General features: G+C 46.6%; 1 non-coding gene across 1 annotated transcript; it reads left to right on the top strand.

Annotated features, from left to right (window-relative positions):
• Positions 1-23,931: 23,931 nt before the first annotated feature.
• On the top strand, positions 23,932-24,038 carry LOC124668732. The gene has a single exon (XR_006991825.1). It is a non-coding gene; the product is annotated as a small nucleolar RNA R71 (small nucleolar RNA).
• The last annotated feature ends 598 nt before the right edge of the window (positions 24,039-24,636 follow it).

The raw sequence follows: 24,636 nt of genomic DNA, 5'->3' as shown, positions 1-24,636 counted from the left end.
ATCTGCCTGTATGGTGCTTTTCATCTGCCTGTTTGGTTCTTTTAATTTGCTGCTCTGTTGTGTGGTCTTATCTGCTGGATGTCATCTGGTCCTGAACCTGTAAAGAGTATGGTTTGAAATGTTTTTGTTGGTAGCGAAGTAGAGCTAGTGGCACTGACATGGGGTTAGCCAGCACAAGCAAGTTTTCACCTGGCTTGTCTAGATGTCATCAATTGTGTTGGCTTGTTTGATTTCCTCAGCAGTTTGTGGTTTTGCCTAGATTATTATCCTTCTGCTGAATTTTGAAACTTTGTGGTAGGGGTTGCTATTTGTAAATATGCTTGTTTTCTGGTCTGTATAATTCTCTGCCTAGACACGGAGAAGTATAGTTTTCTCTGGAGCAGGGTAGAGCAGATGCAGTTTCACCTGGCTTGTTGGATTTGCTCTGTTATCTGTGGCCTTATCTGGTTGTTTAACACTGTTGTTGGTATTGCACAGGAAGTTGACCTGGTGGCCTGGGCTGTCGCGCAAGTCTCATGTTGTTCCCTATCTCAGTCTTCTCTTGATCATGCCATAGCAATTCTCTGTCATGCTAGGAAAGGTGAAAATGTTATCTAGGTAGCAGAGTAGAGCTCGAAACGAGAGGGGATATTCCGCAACTAGTTGCGCCCGCACCCCATTTTTGTTATGACACTTCCAAGTTTCCAAAAAATGTAAACTAAAATTCTAGACATACATTGTGTTGTGTCTTGTGCCTGTGAAGTTTCATCCAAAAATATGTCAAAATGTGGCCTACACAAAAATAACAAATGATCTGTAAATAGTACATGATACTATTACGTACGTCTTCTCTTTTGGGTCACATTTTGACATATTTGGGATGAGGAAGATGCCTGCGACACAGCTATTGTGCCTAAATTTTAGTTTGACTACGAAGTAAGTGTCACAACAAATAGGATCGGGCGCAACTAGTGCAATAATTCCCGCTCGAAACAGAGATCTGCCTGGCCTGGCATTATCTAAGCAGGTGCAAGTGACGTGTTGGGAAAACAAAACGGACGCCCCTTTGTTGGTCCTCTCTTGGGGCGACTCAGGTGGTGCAAAACCCCACGGCCTCCCCTCTTGCCGCTGCCTGAGACTATTGGCTGACAAGCCTGCGACCTTGAGGACAGTGGCGATGTGGTAAGCTCTGAGTGTTGTCCTCGTTTCGATGGCTGGTGCTCGGTAGGCCGGATATGGCTGGTGCTCGGTAGGCCGGATGGCGGAGCTGGACTTGGCCCTGGACTGCATCTTTGGCCTTCCTCGACCTCCATCTTCTCCAAGGTGAAGATGACTCCAAGCTTCAAGTCGAACCCTGTTGCTGTGGGTCATTTTGCTCTTCACCGCGGACTCCTTGTGGTTGTCTTCTAGCGTTGTGAACTCTTTGTGGTTGTCTTCCAGCCTTGCACACGCATGATTGCCAAGTCAAGTCATGCATTTTCGTCGAGCTACAACGGCAGGTGAGGTGTTCGGTGCCCTTTCCCGGAGTGTGTGCACATGTGCTACTTTGGCTTGTTGGTTTGGGGGAGTTTGGAGGCCTGAGCGGCGGCTCCCCGCCACATGGCGGCGGTGTTGGTCGTGTACCTTGGCTGTGAGGGCGGCAACGCAAGCGTCATTGGGAGTTCCCGGTAAGGTTCGACGGGGGGGGGGGGGGGGGCATGGTGTCCCTCACCTTCACAATGGGGGCTAGAGATAGTTCCTCGACTCGGGGTGATGGCTGATGTAGCCGAGCGAAAGCCCAGACCAATGATGTCGGTTCCAGTATATAGGCTACGCCCATGGATGCCTTTCCCCTCTTGTGGGAGATGATGTGGTTCCACCTCACCTCCCCTTGTCCATGCTTCGGGTGAAAAACGTAGTCGTTGGACCAGGTGGTGGTAGCGCTGCTTTGTCTTAGAGGCACCGCCTTGGAGAAGCGGTCCTCTGTTTTCGGCATGTTTGCTTCGGTGGTAAAATTGGTGCCTTTTCTGCAGCGGGAGAGATGCAGTAGTGGCTTCCTAGCTCCTGTGCTTTGTGGAAGAAGGCTAGTTCAGCGGCTTCAGCCAATGTTTGGCCCTCTCGCCAAGAAGGAAGGAAATGATCGATCCATCGACCCGTCGGTCGCACGTCCTGCTCAAGGCATCTCCAACAGGATCCAAGTGGACGTGTTGGGCTTTTCGTTTTGGACCGTTTGAGTGGCCGCGCGGACACATGGATAGCGCCTTGTGTCCGCGTGTACGTTTGGGTCGCACGCTATGTCTAACGCGGTCAGATATGGGTCGCAGCCATAGAAGTAGGCATTCACCTTTAAATTCAATATAAAGGCATATAAAATCATAAAAATATATAAATAAGTTTAAATGCTCAAGATTATTGTCTACCTATTCAATGACAAAGTACTTATTCAAATAAAAATGTAAAATGATACAAGTGGCATACACATTGTTTTCTTCGGGATTTTCTTCGTTGTTGTTGTTTGCAGCATTGTTGCCAACATGCGCCCACATGTGCTCAACCAAATCAGTCTAGAGCTGGTTGTGAACTGCTTGATCCCGAATTTCGTGGTGCACATGGAGGATATCCTGGAATGATGCCGGACCACCTTAAGGAGCAATCAAATCTCCCTAGCCTTCCCAATCATCCAGCTCTAGCTCAACAATCATGTTGTGTATGATGACACAAGTGGTCTGGAGTCTGGACATCCGAAAACGACGGCGAAACAAGGCCGGCGTGAACAATGCCTTGCGGTAGAAGTAGTTGTGGAAGAGCATGTCGTGGCCGCGTTCTCTTTTGCGGTCCAAGGCGGGCGATGCCCGGGCAAGGACCCCCGGTACACGGGGATCTGCGCGACATTGTGCTCGTAGATGATCAACGCAGCCTCCGTGAGAAAGTCATCCTCGGACTCGTCGTCTGAGGACGTGTCGATGAAGTTCTTGAAGAAGAACTCGTCGTCACTGTCCACCATGATCTACAGAGCCCATTTCATCGAACACCTCGCGGGCGGGGGCAATCCAATGCCTCCGTAGGGACCTGCAGGCAATGGCCGTCCCCGACTTGCGGCCTGGAAGCACGGTGCACGAGAGCTCACCTCTGGCGGCAACGGTGAAGCTGATGACGGCGGGAGGTCTCGCGACGATGAGAGGACAACAACGTCGGCGGCGGCGCCCTCCGGCGCTGCAATGCGGCAGCGAAAGCACATGCGAAAGCGCGGGGCCGCATCCTAGGCTGCCGCACCGCTTGTCGGCGTCTAGACGTCGGTGGACGGCTTCCGCAACGGTCACAAATTGCCGGTCCTAGGGTGGCGGCGGAGCGGGGGGAAGATGTGTGCGAGAGGGATGTGTTTTGAAAGGCAGAGAAGCGGGCCTAGGGAGGACAATAGAGGATGCGAGAGGCCAGCCCGCGGTGTTCGCGGCCACGCAAACGAGGCCCAGATTTAGACCGACTTTGGATACGCCACGGCCATCCGTTTTACGGATGTGTCCGCGCGCTAGGTCAAGTTTTTATCCGATTCAGAGCCTCTTTGTTTGGGCTGGCTGCGACTAGCTGTAGCTGGCTGTGCAGCTGTGCAGGAAAAGCTGTTGTGCAGGGAAAGCTACTGTTTCAAGTTTTGCTCTTTGGCTGTTTGGCTAGCTGTGGATGTAAACTGGGAAATTATCTAAAATACTCTGAGAGCTTATATTTTCACTGATTTAAATATAATAAATAATGTATCAGTAAAATTCAATAGAAACATGGATCGCTAGATAATACCATCAATACCCAAGAATATGGACCAGGAATATTTCATCAAATACATATCCATCACAAATATAGTTCTATCGAAAAAACATATCCATCACGGATTTCGTTTTATCCAAAATACATGTCCATGCGATTATACGAGCAAGCACAGAGCATCACGTGTTGAGAAATAGCGGCACAGAGCTTCACGGCAGTATGTGCGTAAAAGGTTAATTAGCTCTAGCAGCTAGAACGTTCACAAGCATCGGGAACAGAACACAATGATCCAGCGACCATAAACTAGACTAGGAAGAAAGGCTGGCGGAGGACAGCTCACCTCACGGGGCGAGCGGACCGTGGCAGAACAAATGGACATGTGCGAGTCGGCCTCCGGTGGCAGTTTTCCAGTAAATTGATCAACCGAAAAGGGTAAAGCTGGATACCTGTTCGGAGTAAAGAGGAAAAGCTCGGGAATCACCTCCACATGAGCTTTTTCGTGTCTACGGGAGGAGCATCGGCTTTGGCAAAAGCCAGCAGCAAAGCCCACTCATTTGTTTCGTTTAGCCTACTTATTTTTGTGGAAAGCAGCTAGAAGCTGAAAGAGGCCCTGAACCCATTCAGACGCGCGAAAGAGGCTTGGGTCGCCCCGTTGGAGATGGTCTCACGCGGGTGTATGTAACAACGGTTGTAGGGCCAGCTGGCTCCTGTCCCACTCAGAGAGGAGGACACAGAGTCGGATTCGATTCTTCATTCAGTCCTATAATTTCAGCAAGCCCGCATCCTACTCGTACGTACCTGACCGAGTGATCGGTCCAAAAATTTCAGCAAATCTACTCTCGCGATCGCAACCTATCGTCGTCGTCCATGAACACGGATGCTGGCCCGACAGCACCAGCTCCCTCCGGCCGATTGTACTTGAGGAGGGCTTGGTGGCTCCGCGGCTGCCGGAATAAGTCGCATGGACGATCCCAACTACGCGCGCATCTTCGACACCACGCTCCGCGACGGGGAGCAATCCCCGGGGGCCACCATGACCAACACCCAGAAGCTCGTCGTCACGCGCCAGCTCGCCATCGACATCATCAAGGCAGGCTTCCCAGCCTCCTCGCCTGACAACCTCTATCGCCATCGAGGTGGGGAACACGCCCCTTGGGGAGGACGGCCACATGCCGGTCATCTGTGGCCTCTCGCGGTTCAACAGGAGGGACATCGACGTCGCCTGGGGGTGGCCTTTGGGGACCCCAAGTGGAGATGCTCCCATGCCCACAGTCTTTGATGTCCTGACACAACGGCAAAGGCTTTTGTCGTGCGACTCGCCAACGTTGCACGGCAAAGGGGTCGCTTCTTTGCCGTGTGTCAAACATGTTTTATCTAAAAATAGGCTCCAAACTGGTCGGTATGAGATTCGAATCTAGGACGCAGAATAGGGAAAGCGTGCAACCTTGCCACTAGGCTAAATGTTCGTTTGTTGATAACTATACCACGCCACGCCTTTTGAGCCGAGAAAAAAAAATCCAGTTTTTACATCTTTGCCGTGCGCTTACACTAGGCAAAGGCTTCTTTGCCGTGCGTTTGTTAAAAACACTAGGCAAAGATTTGTTTTGTCGTGCGTTTGTTAAAAACACAAGGTAAAGGCGTGCACGGCGATGCCTTTTGTGCTTTGCCGTGTTCGGCGGCTTTGCCGTGCGCCTTGACACGGCTTTGCCGTTGACATTTTATTTACCGTGCGCCCTGAGGGGTCTTTGCCGTTCAGAGGTCTTTGCCGTGCGTTTTTCTTCATTCTTTGCCATGCGGTCATTCTTTGTCGTGCAGTTTCGTGCGATAGCACGACAAAGACTTCTTTGCCGTGCGCAAGCGCATGGCAAAGACGCGCCGCACGACAATGCCATTTTTTACCGTAGTGTGATGTTGAGTTCAGCCTCGAGGATGCTAGTGGTAAATTTTAAGAAAAATGCTTATAATCAGTCGGCCGATTATGTGAAAAAGATCGGTCGTCTGTGTGTGTGGCTCGCCCTTTCCCGTGTGTAAGTCGCGCACCCGCGCGTCCCTGCGGTTTTTTCACCATCTTCATTGGGCCCCACCTGCATGGTGTTAGCGACCATTCCTAGTACCGCCATGGGCTGGACCGTGGGCTGCTCCTACTGGGCTTGGGCTTCTCTGAATTGACGCGCTGCAGCAACTACATATATGAAGGGAAGGACTACGAACAAGGCGGCTGGGATTAGGATGGCTCCGGCCTCCTCGCTTCTGTCTCCTTCCTCCTCTCTCCTATGTTCTTCTTCATGTGATGGCTAGAAATATCTGAATCCATGCTCCGTAATTCGAATGGATGAGAAATACATCTCTGCACTAGTGTGCTGTTAACACATGATTGCTTTTCTGCTTTTCTTCATCCTTTTCACTGCGCACGGGTTGTCAGCTCGTCGTCAAGTCCATATCCTAAGCTGTGGTGGACCCTACCTAGCTGCCTCTGTTTCTTGCTTTCTCACACGCATGGGCACATTGTTAATGTACACCTACTTTTGACCTACAACGTGTGAGGGTGAGCCTGGTGTATGTAGCTACATTAGTATTATTTTTTACTCACACATAACTTCTAGTGTTTTTACCACATGTAGCCATGTGGTAAATAGAAATTTAAATTAATTGGAATTCTGGCATGTATTCCACGGCGAGCTTGGGAAGCGGTAGGAACTTGGGAGGAGTTGCCTTTTTGAGCGCAAACGGGGGTTGCGGCGAGCCGAAGTTGCGGTCAACAACAACATATCGACATAACCGGGGCCGTCATTGCCAATGGTACGAGGATAGGTACTCACGGTTTTTTAGAACTAGTGATGTTTTCAAATTGTAACAAATTGATAAAAGTTTTGTTGTAAAATCAAACGACATATGTTGTGAGGTTTTCTAAACGATCTATTAGAAACATGTGTGTTTCTCAATATGTTGTAAACACATGTTTTGTTGTTGTAATCATTTGTGACTTTTGTAGTAATTGTATTTGTCATGGACACATTTTTTAATGTAGCATACGGTTGTTAATGTTGTAAAAATTACAGATGAGTTTTGTAGTCCTTCCCTTCATATACGGTTGTTAATTTTGTAAAAATTAGGTATGCATTTTGTAGTGCAAGCATCTAAAAAATGTTGTAATATTTACATGACGTTTGACACAAGTTTGTGATTATTGTTGTAATCATATTTTTTTTGTTAAATGGCTAGTGATTTTTGTTGTAACTAAATATGTAGCAAATTTGTTATTGATTAACCAAATTTTCATAGCCACGAACATATGTATTTTTGTTGTAATATATTATCATTTTTTGTTGTAATTAATGTCTATTTTTGTTGTAAACCAACCGGTAGCAAAATAGTTTTTGCTTAACCATTTTCATAATTTGAAACGAACACATAATTTTTGTTGTAATCCCTTATTTTTGTTAGAATTGATTGCGAGTTTTGCTGTAAATCAATTTAGAGCACGAATTTGTTTTTTAGCCACTACCTGATAAATTCTAGCAATGGAGTTTCTAGTGTAACAAGCAGCAACTAGCACTTCGGCGAGGCATGCATGCATTAGCTAGCAGTGAATCTAGCTAGCCAAGCAAAAATTACAGCGCGCAGCACCACATGGGGGCTCCACCCAAAACTCATCTGTAATTTTTACAAAATTAACAACCGTATGCTACATTAAAAAATGTATCCATGACAAAAACAATTACTACAAAAGTCACAAATGATTACAACAAAAAATCATGTGTTTACAACATATTAAGAAACACACATGTTTCTAATAGATCGTTTAGAAAACCTCACAACATATGTCGTTTGATTTTACAACAAAACTTTTATCAAATTGTTACAATTTGAAAACATCACTATAGGTTTTCTAAAAAACCGTGAGTACCTAATGTCGCACCATTGGGAATGACGGCCCCGGTTATGTCGATATGTTGTTGTTGACCGCAACTTCGGCTCGCCGCAACCCCGTTTGCGCTCAAAAAGGCAACTCCACCCTAGTTCCTACCGCTTCCCAAGCTCGCCGTGGAATACATGCCAGAATTCCAATTAATTTAAATTTCTATTTACCACATGGCTACATGTGGTAAAAACACTAGAAGTTATGTGTGAGTAAAAAATAATACTAATGTAGCTACATACACCATAGGCTCACCCTCACACGTTGTAGGTCAAAAGTAGGTGTACATTAACAATGTGTCCATGCGTGTGAGAAATCAAGAAACAGAGGCAGCTAGGTAGGGTCCACCACAGCTCAGGACATGGACTTGACGACGAGCTGACAACACGTGCGCAGTGAAAAGGATGAAGAAAAGCAGAAAAGCAACCATGTGTTAACAGCACACTAGTGCAGAGATGTATTTCTCATCCATTCGGATTACGGAGCATGGATTCAGAGATTTCTAGCCATCACAGGAAGAAGAACATAGGAGAGAGGAGGAAGGAGACAGAAGCGAGGAGGCCGAAGCCGTCCTAATCCCAGCCGCCTTGTTCGTAGTCCTTCCATTCATATATGTAGTTGTTGCAGTGCGTCGATTCAGAGAAGCCCAAACATAGTAGGAGCAGCCCACGGTCCAGCCCATGGCGGTACTAGGAATGGTCGCTAACATTCCCCCCTCCTTAAAAGCCGGCTTGCGCTCAAGCCGCCACCACGCAGCACCACCAGGGTCCCACTGAATGCTCGAAGAAGCCTTGCCATAATCGTTCGCAGCATCATATCCAGAGAAAAGAATGAAATAACCTCTGAAATGCCAAGCAATAGGCACCACCTTCTTGTATTCAGTATAGACTGACCCAATCTCTGGTTGTTGAATGTGCCGTTGCAATTGTTCATAGTTATAGAGAGCAACCTTGCCAGGAGAGCAGCACGAAACCTAAGTCTGGAGCGGACTAGGATATAATGACCAAGCAATTTGCCATTGTAAAATCTGAGAACACCACTGAATACTGCAAATCTCTGAGCAACCACACGGAAGAGATCTTGCAAGTACATGGAAGTTTCCAAAAGAGTAGACGTAGCCATGCATCCTTGTGTTGGTATGAATGATACACGCTCAGAGTTGCATTTCCATCGAAGTCTGAACCAGTAAAAGAATATCTCACATGCAACCAAGCAATGTAGCATGGAAATGATTCAGAAAAGAATTCCTTGTTGCGAGAGTACAACCAAGGCAGCCCCCCGAACTCGAGTATTTGAAGAGTTTTGAGTCTAGAATTCCTGCTGTGATGATGTACTGACCAGCATACTTCCTTCTCATGCAAACCTCCAGAATACTGCAAAATGGGAGTTTCTTCACCAATTACCATCCCAAGCATTACTATTCCATAACATTTTTCGGATACAGTTCTCTCCACTCTAGGAACCAAAACTATGCCCTTCAGCCTGACTTGACACACACTTGGCATTGGATAGGACCATAGGTTCAATCCTTTGTAAAGCCATTGAGTAATCATAACAAGTATTAGGTGTGTCCAGAAATCTTGGTCAGCATGAACTTGGTCGAAGCAATAAGGGTGGTCAAGGTAGTGGCCACAACAGAAGGTTGGAGCTTCAACCTTTATTCCAGGTGTATCTTTAGCTAGTGCGAAGGGCCTCAATGGTGCTGCAGGAATTAGTTGCTTGTTGTCAACATCACAGTGCTCCAGAACCATTGGCCATGCAATCTCCCATAGGAATAGTCTGTAACCATGAGGACACGCTGAGTGAGTTGACCATGCAATTTCCCACTGAAAGTGCTCAGAGTCATACCGCTGTAAGATACTCTTTCCAGTGAGCAAATACTGAAACCAACTCACACGTAGTCGATGTACCCACGGAACCTTCCATTTCATATATCCAGGATCCAGTAGAATGCCATCACCAGTGAGGTAGTAGCTAACTAAGGCTGAGGAAATAGCTTCAGCTAGTTGAATTCCACAAGCATCTTGTGTTGGTTTGAAAGCTCTACCGTAGAAGAAAAATGAGAATGAATAATTGGAAATCAAGTCCTCCCAACACGCAAACAATCCTATCATCCTTGTGATATTGCCATCTGCACCCAGATATAAATGATCGTAAGGAGATACCACTAGAAACCATGCAATTTCCCATTTGAAAAAGTCAGGACCATAATGAAAGGCACTTTCTGACATTAGTATGATAAAACCAGAGTACTGCCCTTTTTGTCCTCTGAACTTGAATTCAAATATGTTTGTCGAGTGATCCAACCAAATGTAACTGCAGAAATAATCGTTAATGTGATTGCTCCACTGTATCTTTATTCTTTTGTTAGCAGGAATGTTGTTGCTACAGTCAGGAGGTTTAGCAGGTGGAGGTTGATAGTACACTGTAACCAATACAGAATTTTCATAGGAAGACCAAGGTTGCGACTCTACAACTTTCACCATCCATGTTTGAACTGTCTCAACCTCAAAGCTACAGCTAAACAACGCATTGATTGAGTATCCTAGCAAATAGACAACTCCAGTGGCAGTGGTCAAATCGGTATCCATTCCATAAAACGGTTGGCCTGGATCCCATGGAAGCAATTGAATCCTCTGACCTGTAGCAGTCTGAAGAAATTGCCAGAGCACTACTTCATTACACACGATCAGAAGAAGCAATAATCGTGATGCCACTGCTGTCATATTGTACATGGTCATGATGTTCTGCTGAGTAGCGCTTGAAACCAGAGAAAGGCCAACATTGTCGAACAGGTACCGGAGCAATTGCATGCAGATGTCTGGAAAGAAACACGTGTCTATTTCATTCTTACTTGAACAAGACAATTGAACAAGCAACTGGAAATATCTTTGAGTATTTTCATAACCCAACTGTTGATGGTGGTCGTTACTGTCTAAGAGATCTGCATTCAATTGCTTAACACATGCACTCCAAGCAATATATCGACTAAGGACTGAATCTCTTGATGCCCTTGTTTTATCTCCCGGGTCCCATGGCAAGAAGGAATTTTCTGTGGCACTACTAAGATTAGAGCACATACCACTATATTTTGCAAGAAGGTGATTCAGATATGTGTCCCAGGTAGCAATGGCCAGGGTGGATTGAGGCAGCAGAGGTTTCACATACGGTTCCTTGCTCCCTTGCAATGTAACTTCCAGTAGCTTGAGCAGCATATAAGAACAATGTGCTTGTTGGCGATACGGTCATCACCGACGAAGCTGTGATCACCCACCACATCCCTTGCAACAATGAACTCGACTGTCTGTTCCATGCTCGAACAAGTAAGTTGCGCATATATGACCATTGGGGGCACCATGATTAGGTCGGACTCGAGCGCCATTGATAACGCCGGCTTGGTAGTTGCTGGACTCAACACTCCAGAACCGAGCGCGACAACGTCGCTAGAAGCAGTCCTAGTCTGCGCACAGTCTGCCGCAACAACATGGACAGTTGTTGGCATGGCCACTGGTTGTGCCACAGGGTCGACGCAGCTGCCACGTGTCGTACAAGCTGTGGTCACTGCCGCCTCACCAAGCACCATGGACGTCATCATGGAAGCCACCGGAGCACTTGGGTCGCCGCCTGGACATGAGGTCGAACATGTGGTGGGAGCCGTGTGGTCGAGGCCACCACCGCACACTGCCAACCCAGTGAGGCTGGAGGCGGCTACGGGAGAAGTCAAGGTTGTCCTAGAGTCCGCGGCTGTTGGCTCAGGGTCAAAGTAATTGTGCTCGGGGACGACACTGATGGTGGCCTTGAACAAAGCAGATGTTGCAGCTGGGCCAAGGAACACCGACACAGTGACGTCGCCGCCTGGGCATTGCGTCGAACAGGTGATGGGAGACGTGAGGTCGAAGTTGCCATCACGCACCACACACGCAAAGAGGGCGGAGGCGTGCGAGAGAGACGACGAGATCGCGGTCACAGGCTCGGGGTCGAAGCAGTAGGGCTCAGGGATGATGGCGACCTTGGTCGTGGATGGAGTTGGTCCTGGTGCTGCGGTCGATGGCAGCGGAAAAGCAGCATGGCGCCTTGCCATCTTCTTCGCCCACACATGGTCGCGCCTCACCCTGTCCTCCTCGCGCTCGATGCGACGCCTGTCCGCCTCGCCGAACGAGCTGGTGCGGCGCCTTGCCGCCTCGTCCGTCGACTCCTCGACGGAGCATGGATTCAGAGATTTATGGCCATCACAGGAAGAAGAACATAGGAGAGAGGAGGAATGAGACAGAAGCGAGGAGGCCGAAGCCGTCCTAATCCCAGCCGCCTTGTTCGTAGTCCTTCCCTTCATATATGTAGTTGCTGCATCGCGTCGATTCAGGGAAGCCCAAGCCCATTAGGAGGAGCCCACGGTCCAGCCCATGTCGGTACTAGGAATGGTCGCTAACACCATGCAGGTGGGGCCCAATGAAGATAGATGAAAAAACAGCAGGGACGCGCGGGTGCGCGACCGACGCACGGGAACGGGCAAGCCACACACAGACGATCGATCTTTTTCACATAATCGGCCGAATGATTATAAGGGTTTTCCTTTTACTAGTATGAACAGCTACATGACTTTTACTAGTATGAACAGCTACATGACGTAATCATGTCAGGATGAAAGCGACGTCCCTGACGGATTGATTCTCCAGCGTCGAATATGTGAAATGGACGGCGGTCTAGCGACCGATCCACGCGCCCGGGATCGGTCGGCCAACGGCTAGCACGGCCCAAATTTTAAACTCTACTCTTTAAAAAATAATAGTACTTCCTTCGATCAATAATTAGTGTCGTGGATTTAAATTTCCACTACACCCACGCCACCTGTTATGAATTGAAGGGAGTACTGAATTCCAATATGGTTGATCTGTAGGCCTAATTTGTTTATTTATAACTATAAAATAAACATAACAGTGTTGTTTCTAGAGAGTACAATCTGATTTCAAACTGCCATTTCATCTTTCATCTTTGATGAGCTCTCCAAATTAACTATGGACACGAGACTAAGGAGCACTCGGGTGCTAGTTAGAGCATCTCCAGCCGCGTCTCCCAAAACGTCTCCAAACAGCGCTTGATTTAGCGTTTGGGGGACGCGTTTTCTTCGTGCCGTGTTTGGGGACGTCCCTCCCCATCCACGTTCCCCAAACATAATTTGAGGTTTTTAAAATTTAATTGAAAACAGTTGAATTCATTTAAACTTGCTATATATTACATAGATTCAAGCGAAATTCGATGAAATTTAAATCTAAAACCTAATCTAGTAATAATGGTGGAAGTTGTACATGTCGTCGACGGCGGCGTCCTGCTTGCCGCGCTCGTCGAGCTCGTCCTTCACCGCCATTGGGCCCAGCTTTGCCGTCGTTGGTGAGGTCGACGAGCGGCATCCTAGCGTCGCGGATGGACGTGATGATCATCGCGTCGAGGTTGCCCCTCCAGGCGTCCTTATCGTTCAACGACGCCATGAACGCCGCATGCAATCCTGGGTAGTCCTCAGGGTCATCGCTGCTGGCGATGAGGCGCTGCCGCCGCTAAAAGGACATTTCTTCTCCTAATGGTTTTGATGTTTGTTGACTGGATACTAACCGTTTGCTCTAGTTGTGCTTAAATTTCTAGAGTTCGAGCAAACGGAGTGGTGGTTCCCCCGGTTTCTAGAAGCAAAGAGGAAGAGTGGCCTTGCGATTTAGTTTCGGTTTGAGCTAGGCTTTTCGGTTTGTTTAGAGGGGATACTGAGAGGTTGTTGCGGTGGTTGCTGAGCTTATACACATCCAAGAATCCACCACATATTCATCTAGTTAGAGTCACCGGTTCTTCCATGATTTAGAGGATGTTTTGCTGATCTTTTTGGGCCAGGTTTGTACTGGCTAGAGTGGTCCGGTCGCCAGCCGGAAGGTCCGGCCCAGCCGGAGTGGACCGGGGCACAGTCTGGCGACGCGCAGATGGCACACTGGTTTGTTGCCGGCCCGGGTCTGGCCACTGGCCGGACCAGTCCGGGCGGCCGGAGTGGTCCGACCGGACTAGGCCAGTCCGGCTGGATGGGACTGAGGTTCCCCCCTCCAACGGCCATATTTGGTCAACCATCTATAAATTGGCCCCTTCTTCTACCTTGGGACGGTGACAACCTACACCTTATCTCCACCATTATTACGCCTCATAAATTCATCTAGATCTCCTTGCTCCTCCACCCAAACACCGTGATTCTTTGAGGAGTGAAGGAGAATGTGGTCTCCCTGGCAACTAGGGTGCCATGGACCTACGGTTGCTGGGCCCATAGTGGCTACTCGGAAGCAGTCACTCATGGAGGCTACTCCCGAGTGAGGCTCCACGAGGAGTAAAATCCTCATGGAGGTACCCAGCTGGAGTGGAAGACATACTCGGGGAGGAACTCCCTCACGGAGGTTCCCGAGCCACCAACCTCGCCACGTCAAAGAGTCCCTTGGGAGACGATACGATCAACCAAGGGAGCATCGGATGCCATCTTCACGGGCCCCGCTCGCAAGGACGAGGATAACGTGCTTGTGGAGCTACAGGACAAACCGGCCAGACGTGGATGACGCCGAGGCTGAGCTCAATGCTCCATCCCGAGGAGATGGTCCGCCTTTACCTCTTTGGTGCAACGACCGGCTCGTCGAGCACCAAGCCACCAAGTCCCTGTCTTTGCCACTTTGGTGTAACGAGGGGATGGATAGAACAAGCCGCCAGAGAAGGCGTCACCGCCTCCCTCAGCACCTGCCATGGACTGACACTTTAATCGACCATGGACTAGGTCTATCCTGTAAAGGGCAGGGGTTTATCCCGCCCTCAGTTTGGAGATGTGGAAGCCCTTCCCCTTATATAAGGAATCCTTGCTAGCGTAGAGGGTATCGATCCTTAGCGATATAAAACCCTAGCACTCTTGTACGCTCATCTTCTCCATTGAGACTCATAACAGTTCCACCAAAGCAGGATGTAGGGGTTTTACCTCTCCAAGGGCCCTGAATCTGGGTAACTGCCGTGTTCCTCTCTGCAGTACCTCCGTCGAGAAGGCGTCAACGTGATCCTGAGTCCCCTGTGTTCGAACCTCTCGGGTTCGGTGATACCCGTGTTCCTTCGTGGTCACGAATCTCTGGCAGAGAAGCCCTAGATCTACAATCCTACCAAAACGATTCGTGACCACCGCTCAATTTCTTCGTGTTTCCTTAGTGTGACTTTGTGGATCTTTGTGAGGTCATCCCGGAGCGAGTTATTTGTGTAAAGCTCCGTGGGAGGCATTTGGGAGCCTCCAATTTGGTTGTGGATGTGTGCCCCAAGCTTCGTGTAAAGGTGCCGGTTGCGACCTCAAGGCAACCGCTTAGTGGTGTTTGAGCTAGGACTTTGTGGTGTTGCTCACCGGAGAATAGGGTGAGCCTTCATGGCGTTGGTTGACCTTCATGGCACCACACCCCTCCAAACGTAGACGTACTTCCCTTTACAATGAAGGAACTACGGGAATCATATCCTCGTGTCTCTGTGTGCTCCACCTCGGTTACCTCTATCCTCTTACCTCACCTTACTACTTGTATCTTGTACTGTGTATTGTTGTTTGTATCTTGTCATATAGGTAAATTCACATAGTTGTATATCTAGAGAACTTACCTTCGTGTCAAGCCTACAATGAAAAAGATTTAAAATTTGAGATAACACCTATTCACCCCCTCTAGGTGTCATACGATCCTTTCAGCTGCTCGTACTCCGCCATCCACGTGACTTCCTCGTCGTCCTGCTCCTCCTTCACCTCCGGCTTCAGAACGAGGAGGGCGCCGCCGACGCGCCTATGTTGCTGCCGCGTTGGTTTGCGGATATTGACGCTGCTACCACCGCGCCTCCGAGTCGCGGGTGGCGTCGCGTACTCCGGCTCTTCCTTCACCTCGCGCTTCGGCATGCTGTACGGTGTGGGGCGGTGCGAGGAAGGCGGCGATCGCGCCGGCCGCGAAGAAGAAGATTTCGAGGACAAGTACATCCTGCTCGGTTGCCAGCACGCTCTGACCGAAGGAGATGGTGGCGGGGAAACTTGCATCTCTAACCATGCGGCGCCCCTGTGGATGCCGTTGACGATGTTTGGGAGGGTGTGCCCGGGAATGCCCCAGAAACGGACGCGCCCCTCCTTGTTCCACGTATTCCTCCAGCCGACGAGGTCGTCGGTGCTGTTCATGTCGGTGTCGTACTATGCCTGGAAGAAGTCCGACCACCAGTCGTCGTTGCTGGTGGGTGCCGAGGTGGAATCGGCGCGCTCCTCGGCGGTGAGGCGAGCTCGCTGGGTCCTGATCGCATCCCTCCAGCGTTTGGTTCCCAGGGGTGGTTGCGGGACGCCGCCCCCGTTGACGGGCATCCTCCAGCCTCCGCTGCTTGGCAGGCGCATGTCCAGCGGGATAGGGTACCGCGTGCGGTACATCCCCCACGCCTCCGCCACCGTGAGGATGCCGCGGCCGAAACCGTTTTCCGCGAGGATGTTCTTGCGGGAGGACGACATTGGTGCCGAGGAAGGAGGTGCGGCGAGAGGAAGGAGGTGCGGTAAGATTGGAATCAGCGAGATTGGAATGGGGAACGTGGGGAGAGGAAGGAGGGTGCGCTCTTTATTGTACAGCGGTGGCAGGCGAGGATGCAGCGGTGGTGAGGCGGCAGCCTAACATCTCCTACTTCTAGGTGTTCGGTTGTAAGTGTTTCTATAAAATCAAAGGAGTTCGTTTGTCTAAATTTGAACCTAAAGCTTTGGAGGGTATATTTATTGGTAACGGTGCCAAATCTCACACTTATAGAGTCTTTGACAGAGCCTCGGTGATTGTCATTGAATCTTGTAGTGTGAAATTCGAAGAAAAATGATGGGTCCTAAGTGGGGCAAGTTGATCTTTGTGCAAATGATGAAATACCTCAAGACGCCATAGTAAGAATGGGGACGGGATTTCACCTCCCCATTGAGGGACACGGTGTGGCGCCTCGGGAAGGACTATGCTATACTCAAGTGGAGCCCTCATCCTCACAAACTCAACAAGCTCCAGATCATATGGACAATGTTACACCAACCGAAGAACAAGCTCAAGACCCTCCCTCTTGTGAGCAAGATCAAGGACAAGATCAACCTAATGAGATTGATGGAGAAGCACCAAGTGTTGAACAAGAACAACCCAATGATGATGGTGCAACCCCAAGTGATGTCCAAGATTAACCTCATGATGGAGAGCAAACTCAAGAAATTGAGCAAGCTCAAATTGATAGTCAAGATGGGGATCAAAATAGTCAAAAAGACCAAGTGATTCCTCGAAGCTCTTCTGAGGATATCGAAGCCCGTCGCAAGCAACGAGTTGCCAACACATTGAAAAGGAGAGGTCACACTCCTGATAAAGTTGTTGGTGATTTGAGGAAGCAAATTGATTCATCACAAATATAGTTCTCTTATCGTTCTTCCGCAGGGATCAAAGTAGCAACTTGTTCACGTTCAGGCATCTAGATCAATTAATCTTTGGTAGGGTTTCTTTTAATTCTAAAAGAGACACTTTTTATCACTACGAAATTCAGTACACATGCATCAGAAACAAGCATAGAAGAATTCAGAATAAAGAAGGGGAATTATCACAACAGGGTACACAATAAAAAACGCTCCTTTCATCAGTCTCAGATCATTAGCAAGCAAGGTAAAGTACCAGGAAGAATTTAGGTTCAGGGAAGAACTTGGCTGTTGCTGACGATGTTACAGGTGAAGCAGACGTTCAGCAAGGGAAGCAGGAAAAAAACAGGGGAAGATCTTGAGCTTGGCGGCGACTGCTTCCCTTCTTCTCTCGGCGGCCTGAGGAACCCCAGATCTCCCTCATCGCCTCCTCTTTTCTTTTCCCTTGGTTTCTGGTGGTCTCTCTCGTCCCCCCCTCTCGTCGTCGCTGCCTGGTCTCCCCGTCTCCTCTCTTCTTATCGCCTTTTTTCTCCAAGACGAGGCTCGCGGGGCAGGTGAGATGCTCCACCGATGCCCTCCAGATGCCTTCCAGATAAGATGGCACAAAATAATAAAAAGAACCTTACCTTCTTTCTTAATTGAAGAATTGGCGCCTTGACACACCCATCCTGTAAAAGTGCACAAAATGATGTAACTAGTATTTCAAATGCACTATAGTAATGACATAAATGATGAATTTAGTAAAATAGTCATGCATATATGAATAGATAAATGGTTATGATCAAATCCCCCACACTTGAATCTTTGCTTGTCCTCAAGTAAAGTAGCTTCAACAACAACACTAAACGGGGTCACACTCAAGTTGATGAACATTCAATAACTTGTTCAATGTTTCAGCAGTTCACTGTCTACTGCAGATGAAATTAACTCTAGGCAGAACAAGAATATTTAATGGGAATTAATCTATTGAGGAGAGAATTTATATTAGTAGTTCGAAATTGAGCCTTGATTTGAATGAAAATCCATGTCCCACGTTTGTAAATTTGTGTCATAGCTTTCGATATATTTTGATATTTTCATCTCCCCATAGTCAAGAGTCACCGATCCCGAGATCATGAAACCTGTCTAGGTTTGAATGAATTTTAGTTTGACAAACTTTGTCATCTCCCCATAGTCAAGCAACACCGATCCCGAGACCATGATGCTCGCCTAGGCTTGATAGACTTTAGCATTTATGCATATTTCCATATTCGTTTAACTTGTGACCTTTTTGGTCAACCTTTCCTCATTTTTAAAACTTTGAAATCAGCAAATCGACTACACTGATGCGTCACAGTACATAGATCCCAGGATCATGTATGCTAATGCAATGTAGTGATTTACTTCGCTCAATTTGGTCAACCTTTCCTCATTTTTAAAACTTTGAAATCAGCAAATCGACTACACTGATGCGTCACAGTACACAGATCCCTGGATCTTGTATGCTAATGCAATGTAGTGATTTACTTGGCTGAACAACGGGCTAATAATACAAGGTTCTTTCTCAGACAGGGATAATTAAAATTAAATAGGCTGTTTAGGCAGAGGCTTAACTCATATGCAAGTAGAAAGTAATTGTGAAACAAGGAACAAAAGTTATTTTAAAGGCTTGTTATGAACATGGATCACCTTCATCTCAAGGATATTTTAGTTCTTGCAACAAGATTATGGCAGGGTTTAACAGTTATCATTGAAAAAGAAAAAAATTGCAACAAGATTATGGCAGGGTTTAACAGTTATCATTGAAAAAGAAAAAAAAACTGGACTCAAGTAGAGAACATTCAGCAAACTGGGTCTCACCCACACTTATAAAATGAAGTAAGGTAATTTTTTGAATAAGACACATCTCACCGGGCTTATAGTTGCAGTGGTTTCGTACGCTGGCTTTTACAATCCACATACTTGTCCCTCTACTATCTTTCATCATTGTGTGTTAAATCTGAAAACAAAGGAAAAACATAAAACACTCCTAGATAATAAATAAACAAAAATAAGTTTTATTAATCTCAGGTTGCCTCCCGAGGAGCGCTTGTTTTAGGTCACTAGCTTGACCACCTCTACGCTTATGTTGTAACTGGAATAGTTGGTGCTGAGGCATCTGGACCAATGCCATGCTCCTCTTCTTCTTCCTCCTCTGTGTGGGCAATAGGATCTCCAGCATGATAGTGTTTGAGCCTCTGTCCATTAACAGTGAATACCCCTCCGGAAGGGCTCTTGATTTCAACTGCTCGATTTGACCAAACTCTTTGTACAATACATGGACCGAACCACCTTGACTTGAATTTCCCAGGAAAAAGGTGAAATCTTGAGTCATAGACTAAGACTAGTTGTCCAGGCTCAAATGATTTCCTTAAGATGTGCCTGTCATGCCATATCTTGGTCTTTTCCTTGTAGATTCTCGAGCTCTCATATGAATCTAGCCTCAACTCCTCCATTTCACATAGCTGCAATTTTCGGTTTCCTCCTGCTATTCCTTGATCCAAGTTAAGTTTCTTGATTGCCCAAAAGGCTCTATGTTCTAGTTCGACTGGTAAGTGGCAAGCTTTTCCATAAACGAGTCTGAATGGTGACATCCCTATGGGTGTTTTATAAGTTGTTCTATATGCCCATAGTGCATCATTCAGTTTTGTTGACCAGTCAGCTCGTGTCTTTGACACAACTCTTTCCAATATGTGCTTGATTTCTCTGTTAGATAGCTCAACCTGACCATTTGCTTGAGGGTGGTATGGTGATGTCACTCTGTGACTATGAACACCATATTTTGCAAGTAACCCATCGAACTGGTTGCTGTTGAAATGCTTTCCGCCATCACTGATGACAATTCTTGGAACTCCAAATCTTGGAAATATGACTTGCCTGAATAACTTGCAAACTGCTTTTGAATCTGCATTTACAGCTGGTACTGCTTCTACCCACTTTGATACGTAGTCCACAGCTACAAGGATATGCTTGAACCCATTGGAGGATGGCAGTGGCCCAATGAAGTCAACTCCCCATACATCGAACAATTCTACTTCAAGTATTCCTTGCTGTGGCATTTCATTTCTTCTGGTTATTTTCCCTGTCCTCTGGCAAGCATCACATGCTTTGATGAAATGATGTACATCTTTGAACATGTTAGGCCAGTAGAATCCAGCTTGTAAGATTTTTGCCTGGGTCTTCATAGTACCAGCATGCCCTCCATATATTCCTGAATGACAGTGCTTTATCACATTTGGTATTTCCTCCTCGGGTATGCATCTCCTTATTTCACCATCTCTACACTCCTTGTATAGGTAAGGTTCATCCTAGAAGTACTGCCTACTGTCATGCAAGAGCTTCTTCTTATGCTGGGAACTCATCTCTGGTGGTGTGACCTTGCACACCAAGTAATTTACCAAATCAGCGTACCATGGCAGTTCCTTCCTAATGTGTGTGATTTGCATCAACTGATCTCCTGGCAATACATCAGCAATGGACTCCGAGTTGTCTTCCTCTGGACCTATTCTTGACAAATGATCTGCCACTGTGTTTTCGGCACCTTTCTTATCTTTGATCTCAACATCAAATTCTTGAAGTAGCAAAATCCATCTAATCAACCTTGGCTTGGCCTCTTTCTTACTTAGCAAATGTTTGATTGCAGCATGATCAGTGTAAACAACACACTTTGACCCCACTAGGTATGGTCTGAACTTTTCAAAAGCATGGACCACTGCTAGTAACTCCTTTTCTATGGTGGTGTAATTCTTTTGAGCTTCATTCAAAGTCTTGCTGGTATAATATATAACATGCAAGTTCTTGTCTTTCCTTTGACCTAATACTGCACCCACTGCATAATCGCTCGCATCACACATAACTTCGAATGGAATTTCCCAATTGGGTGGTTGAACTACTGGTGCGGAGATGAGTGCCTCTTTCAATTTGGAAAATGCTTCAAGACAATCCCCATCGAAGTTGAATGCTACATCTTGATTCAACAAGTTTGTCAATGGCTTTGCTATCTTTGAGAAATCTTGGATGAACCTCCGATAAAATCCAGCATGGCCCAAAAAACTCCTAACTCCTTTGATGCTCAAGGGAGGAGGCGGTTTGCAATCACCTCCACTTTAGATTTGTCAACCTCTATTCCCCTTGCGGATACTAAATGCCCCAACACAATCCCCTCTTCAACCATGAAATGACATTTCTCCCAATTGCGCACTAAGTTATTTTCCTTGCACCTCTTCAACACTGTCTCCAGGTTTTTCAGACATTCTTCATAACTCTTCCCATAGACCGTGAAATCGTCCATAAAGATTTCCATTATCTTTTCATTCAGGTCAGAGAATAGTGACATCATACACCTCTGGAATGTCCCTGGGGCGTTGCAAAGCCCAAAAGGCAATCTTTTGTAGGCGAATGTGCCATATGGACATGTGAAAGTAGTCTTATCTTGATCTTCAAATGGATTGGGATCTGAAGAAACCCTGAGTAGCCATCCAGATAATAGAAATACTCGTGCCCTGCAAGTCTTTCTAGCATCTGATCAATGAAAGGTAATGGGAAATGATCTTTCCTTGTGGCTTTATTCAGTTTCTTGAAGTCGGTACACATCCTCCATCCACTCGATGGTCGGGTGGGTATCAGTTCTCCTGAGTCATTTTCTACCACTGTTATCCGTCCCTTCTTGGGAACCATGTGTATAGGGCTGACCCAACTGCTGTCTGATATGGGATTGATTATGTTTGCTGCTAAAAGTTTCAGTATTTCTTTCTTAACCACTTCTTGCAAATGGGGGTTCAACCTTCTTTGATGTTCACGAGTCGGAACAGTATTCTCTACAAGATAGATTCTATGTGAGCAAATTGCTGAACTTATGCCTTTCATATCATCTAGTGAGTATCCGATCACTTCTCTGTTTCTTTTCAAGACTGCTAACAGACCTTTTAGCTCAACATCTGTCAATCTTGCACTAACAATCACAGGGAATTTCTTGTCATCGTCAATGAACTGATATTGCAAATGAGCGGGTAGTGGTTTCATCTCTATACTTACTGCCTCTTTCGTTGCTCTAGCGCTGACTGGGGACTCCTCCCCTTCTTTAATTTTCTCCACCAGATAGAAATCAACTATATTTTCCTCTTCTTGTGCACTATATTTTTGTTTCAACTCCGCTGGACTTCTCTCATGAATTTCCATAACACATTTGTCGATGGCATCAATTCTGGAACATTGTTCCCTTCGGTGAGGCATTGCGCTAGCATGCTTCATATCAAAGACCACTTGGTCCTTTCCAACATTCAGCGTCAGTTTAGCCCCTTTTACGTCAATTAGTGCTCCAGCAGTTGCCAGAAAATGGCCTTCCCAAGATAATAGCTTCGGATTGATCCTCCATATCAAGCACAACAAAGTCCACTGGGTATGAAAATCTATCAACTGATACCAGTATGTCATGCATTACGCCAGTTGAATGTCTTATTGTCCTGTCAGCAAGCTGCAGCATCAGTGATGTTGGATGGAGTTCACCCAATGCTAGAGTTTTGCAAACCGATGTTGGAATCACACTAACAGAGGAACCTAGATCGCATAGTGCTAAAAATTTCTTCTGTCCCACTTGACACGGTATGCAGAAACTTCCTGGGTCATCTAACTTTTCAGGCAGTGTGTTCTGAATCATTGCACTACACTCCTTTGTTAGTGTCACCATCTCTGGTTCCTCCATTGTTCTTTTCTTTGAAATGAGCTCCTTGAAATACTTGGCGTACATAGGGACATGCAAGACTGCATCCAGAATTGGTATTGTTACCTGTACCTCCTTCATCTTTTCCAAAAATTTAGCAAATTGCTTTTCATCCTTCGACTTATCAAATCTTTCAGGAAATGGTAATTTGGTAGGGACTTTTTCAGGCTCACTTCTAGCTTGAGTTAACTCAGCTTGATCTTTTGCTTTCTCAGTACTAACAACATGCTCCTTGTTCTTTTCCACTAGCTCTGTCTGCTTGTTATTTGCATTGCCGTCTGTATTCCTTAGTGGTGGTGTGACATAGAGCTTTGTTGGTGGTGCTTGTAATATTGACCCAGTCACAGTCCCCGACCTTGTGGTTATTGCTCCACATTGTGCTCTTGGGTTTGCTTCTGCTTGAGCTGGTAGCCTTGCTTCCACATGTGCATTTGGTTGAGCAATACTCATATTGTCCATTTTTACAGACATCATTCTTAGCATTTCTTTCAAGTCATGCATTTCTGCCTTCATACTGTTCAACATCTCACCTTGCTCACTGACCTTCTTTTCTAGTACAGCCTATGTAGTCAAATTTTGTTGCTTCTGCTGAACATAGCTTTGCTGTGGTGACTTGAAGTTTGAACCTGATGAAGAATATGCTGATACCGAGGGGTTACTGGTTTTATATGATAGGTTTGGGTGTTGTCTCCATTGCGAGTTATAATTCTGGGAAAAGGGCCTTGTCCATGTGCATAATTCACTTCAGATACAGACTGCAAAGCGGGTTCAGTTGTCAAAAAGGAACACTCTCCATCATGACCTGCGATACCACAAACATTGCATAATTGAATTGCTGACGTGCTCGCTACACTTGGTTTCTGAGCTGAGTAATTGGCTTGCAGCTGTGTGATTGATCTAGTGAGCAGCTCAACTTGTGCGGCAAGTGCATCGGTGGATGAAAAATGGTACATCCCTGGTTTCTGATGTGGCACCGCCCTCTCTGAAGACCACTGAACATTATGAGATGCAATGCTTTCTATAAGAGTGAATGCTTCATTCAGAGTTTTGTTCATAATACCTCCACCTGCTGATGAATCAACAAACGCCCTAGTCTGAGGTGTCAATCCCTTATAGAATGTTTGGAGGACAAGCCATCTTTCCAGGCCATGATGAGGGCACATTCTCAGAAGGTTCTGGTACCTATTCCAAGTGTCATATAGGTTCTCTCCATCAAGCTGTGCAAAATTGGTAATTTTGTCCCTGTATTCAGCTGCCTTCAAAGGTGGGTAATACTTCTCAAAGAAAGCCTGCACTAAATGCTCCCAACTATCTTTCTGTGATAATGGCAGTGTGTTTAGCCACACCTCTGCTGAATCACACAGAGCAAAAGGAAACAACTGTAGCCTAATTGAGTCTGCCGGCACACCATTGATCTTCACTGTGTTGCAATATTCAAGGAACTGTGTAATATGCTCATGAGGGTCTTCCAAAGTAGAACCACCAAACCTTGATTGCTGGACCATAGTGATGAGTGAGGGTTTAATTTCAAAGTTGTTTGCTGCAATTGTTGGCTGAATAACATTGGCCGCATCACTCCCATGATTGGGGATCCACAGATCTCTAACCAAAGGTTCACCCATCTTCTGTTTTCTTGCTCGTCTTTGTTCCTCCCTAATCTGCTGTAGAGTCTTATTAAGGCAAGGTTCAGGGGATTCTTCCACTTCTTCTGAATCTTGCATTCAACAACTTCCTACAAGCATAATTAACTAGGAAACCATGTTGTCAAGTTAGTGTCATAATAAGCCGAAGCAGGAATGAGTTTAACGGCAAATCTAAATCAAATTAGCTAGCTTTATCTAACAAATC

Source organism: Lolium rigidum, chromosome 6, assembly GCF_022539505.1.
Source record: "Lolium rigidum isolate FL_2022 chromosome 6, APGP_CSIRO_Lrig_0.1, whole genome shotgun sequence".
Taxonomy (NCBI): Eukaryota; Viridiplantae; Streptophyta; class Magnoliopsida; order Poales; family Poaceae; genus Lolium; species Lolium rigidum.
This window is presented reverse-complemented; position numbering and strand designations above follow the sequence as displayed.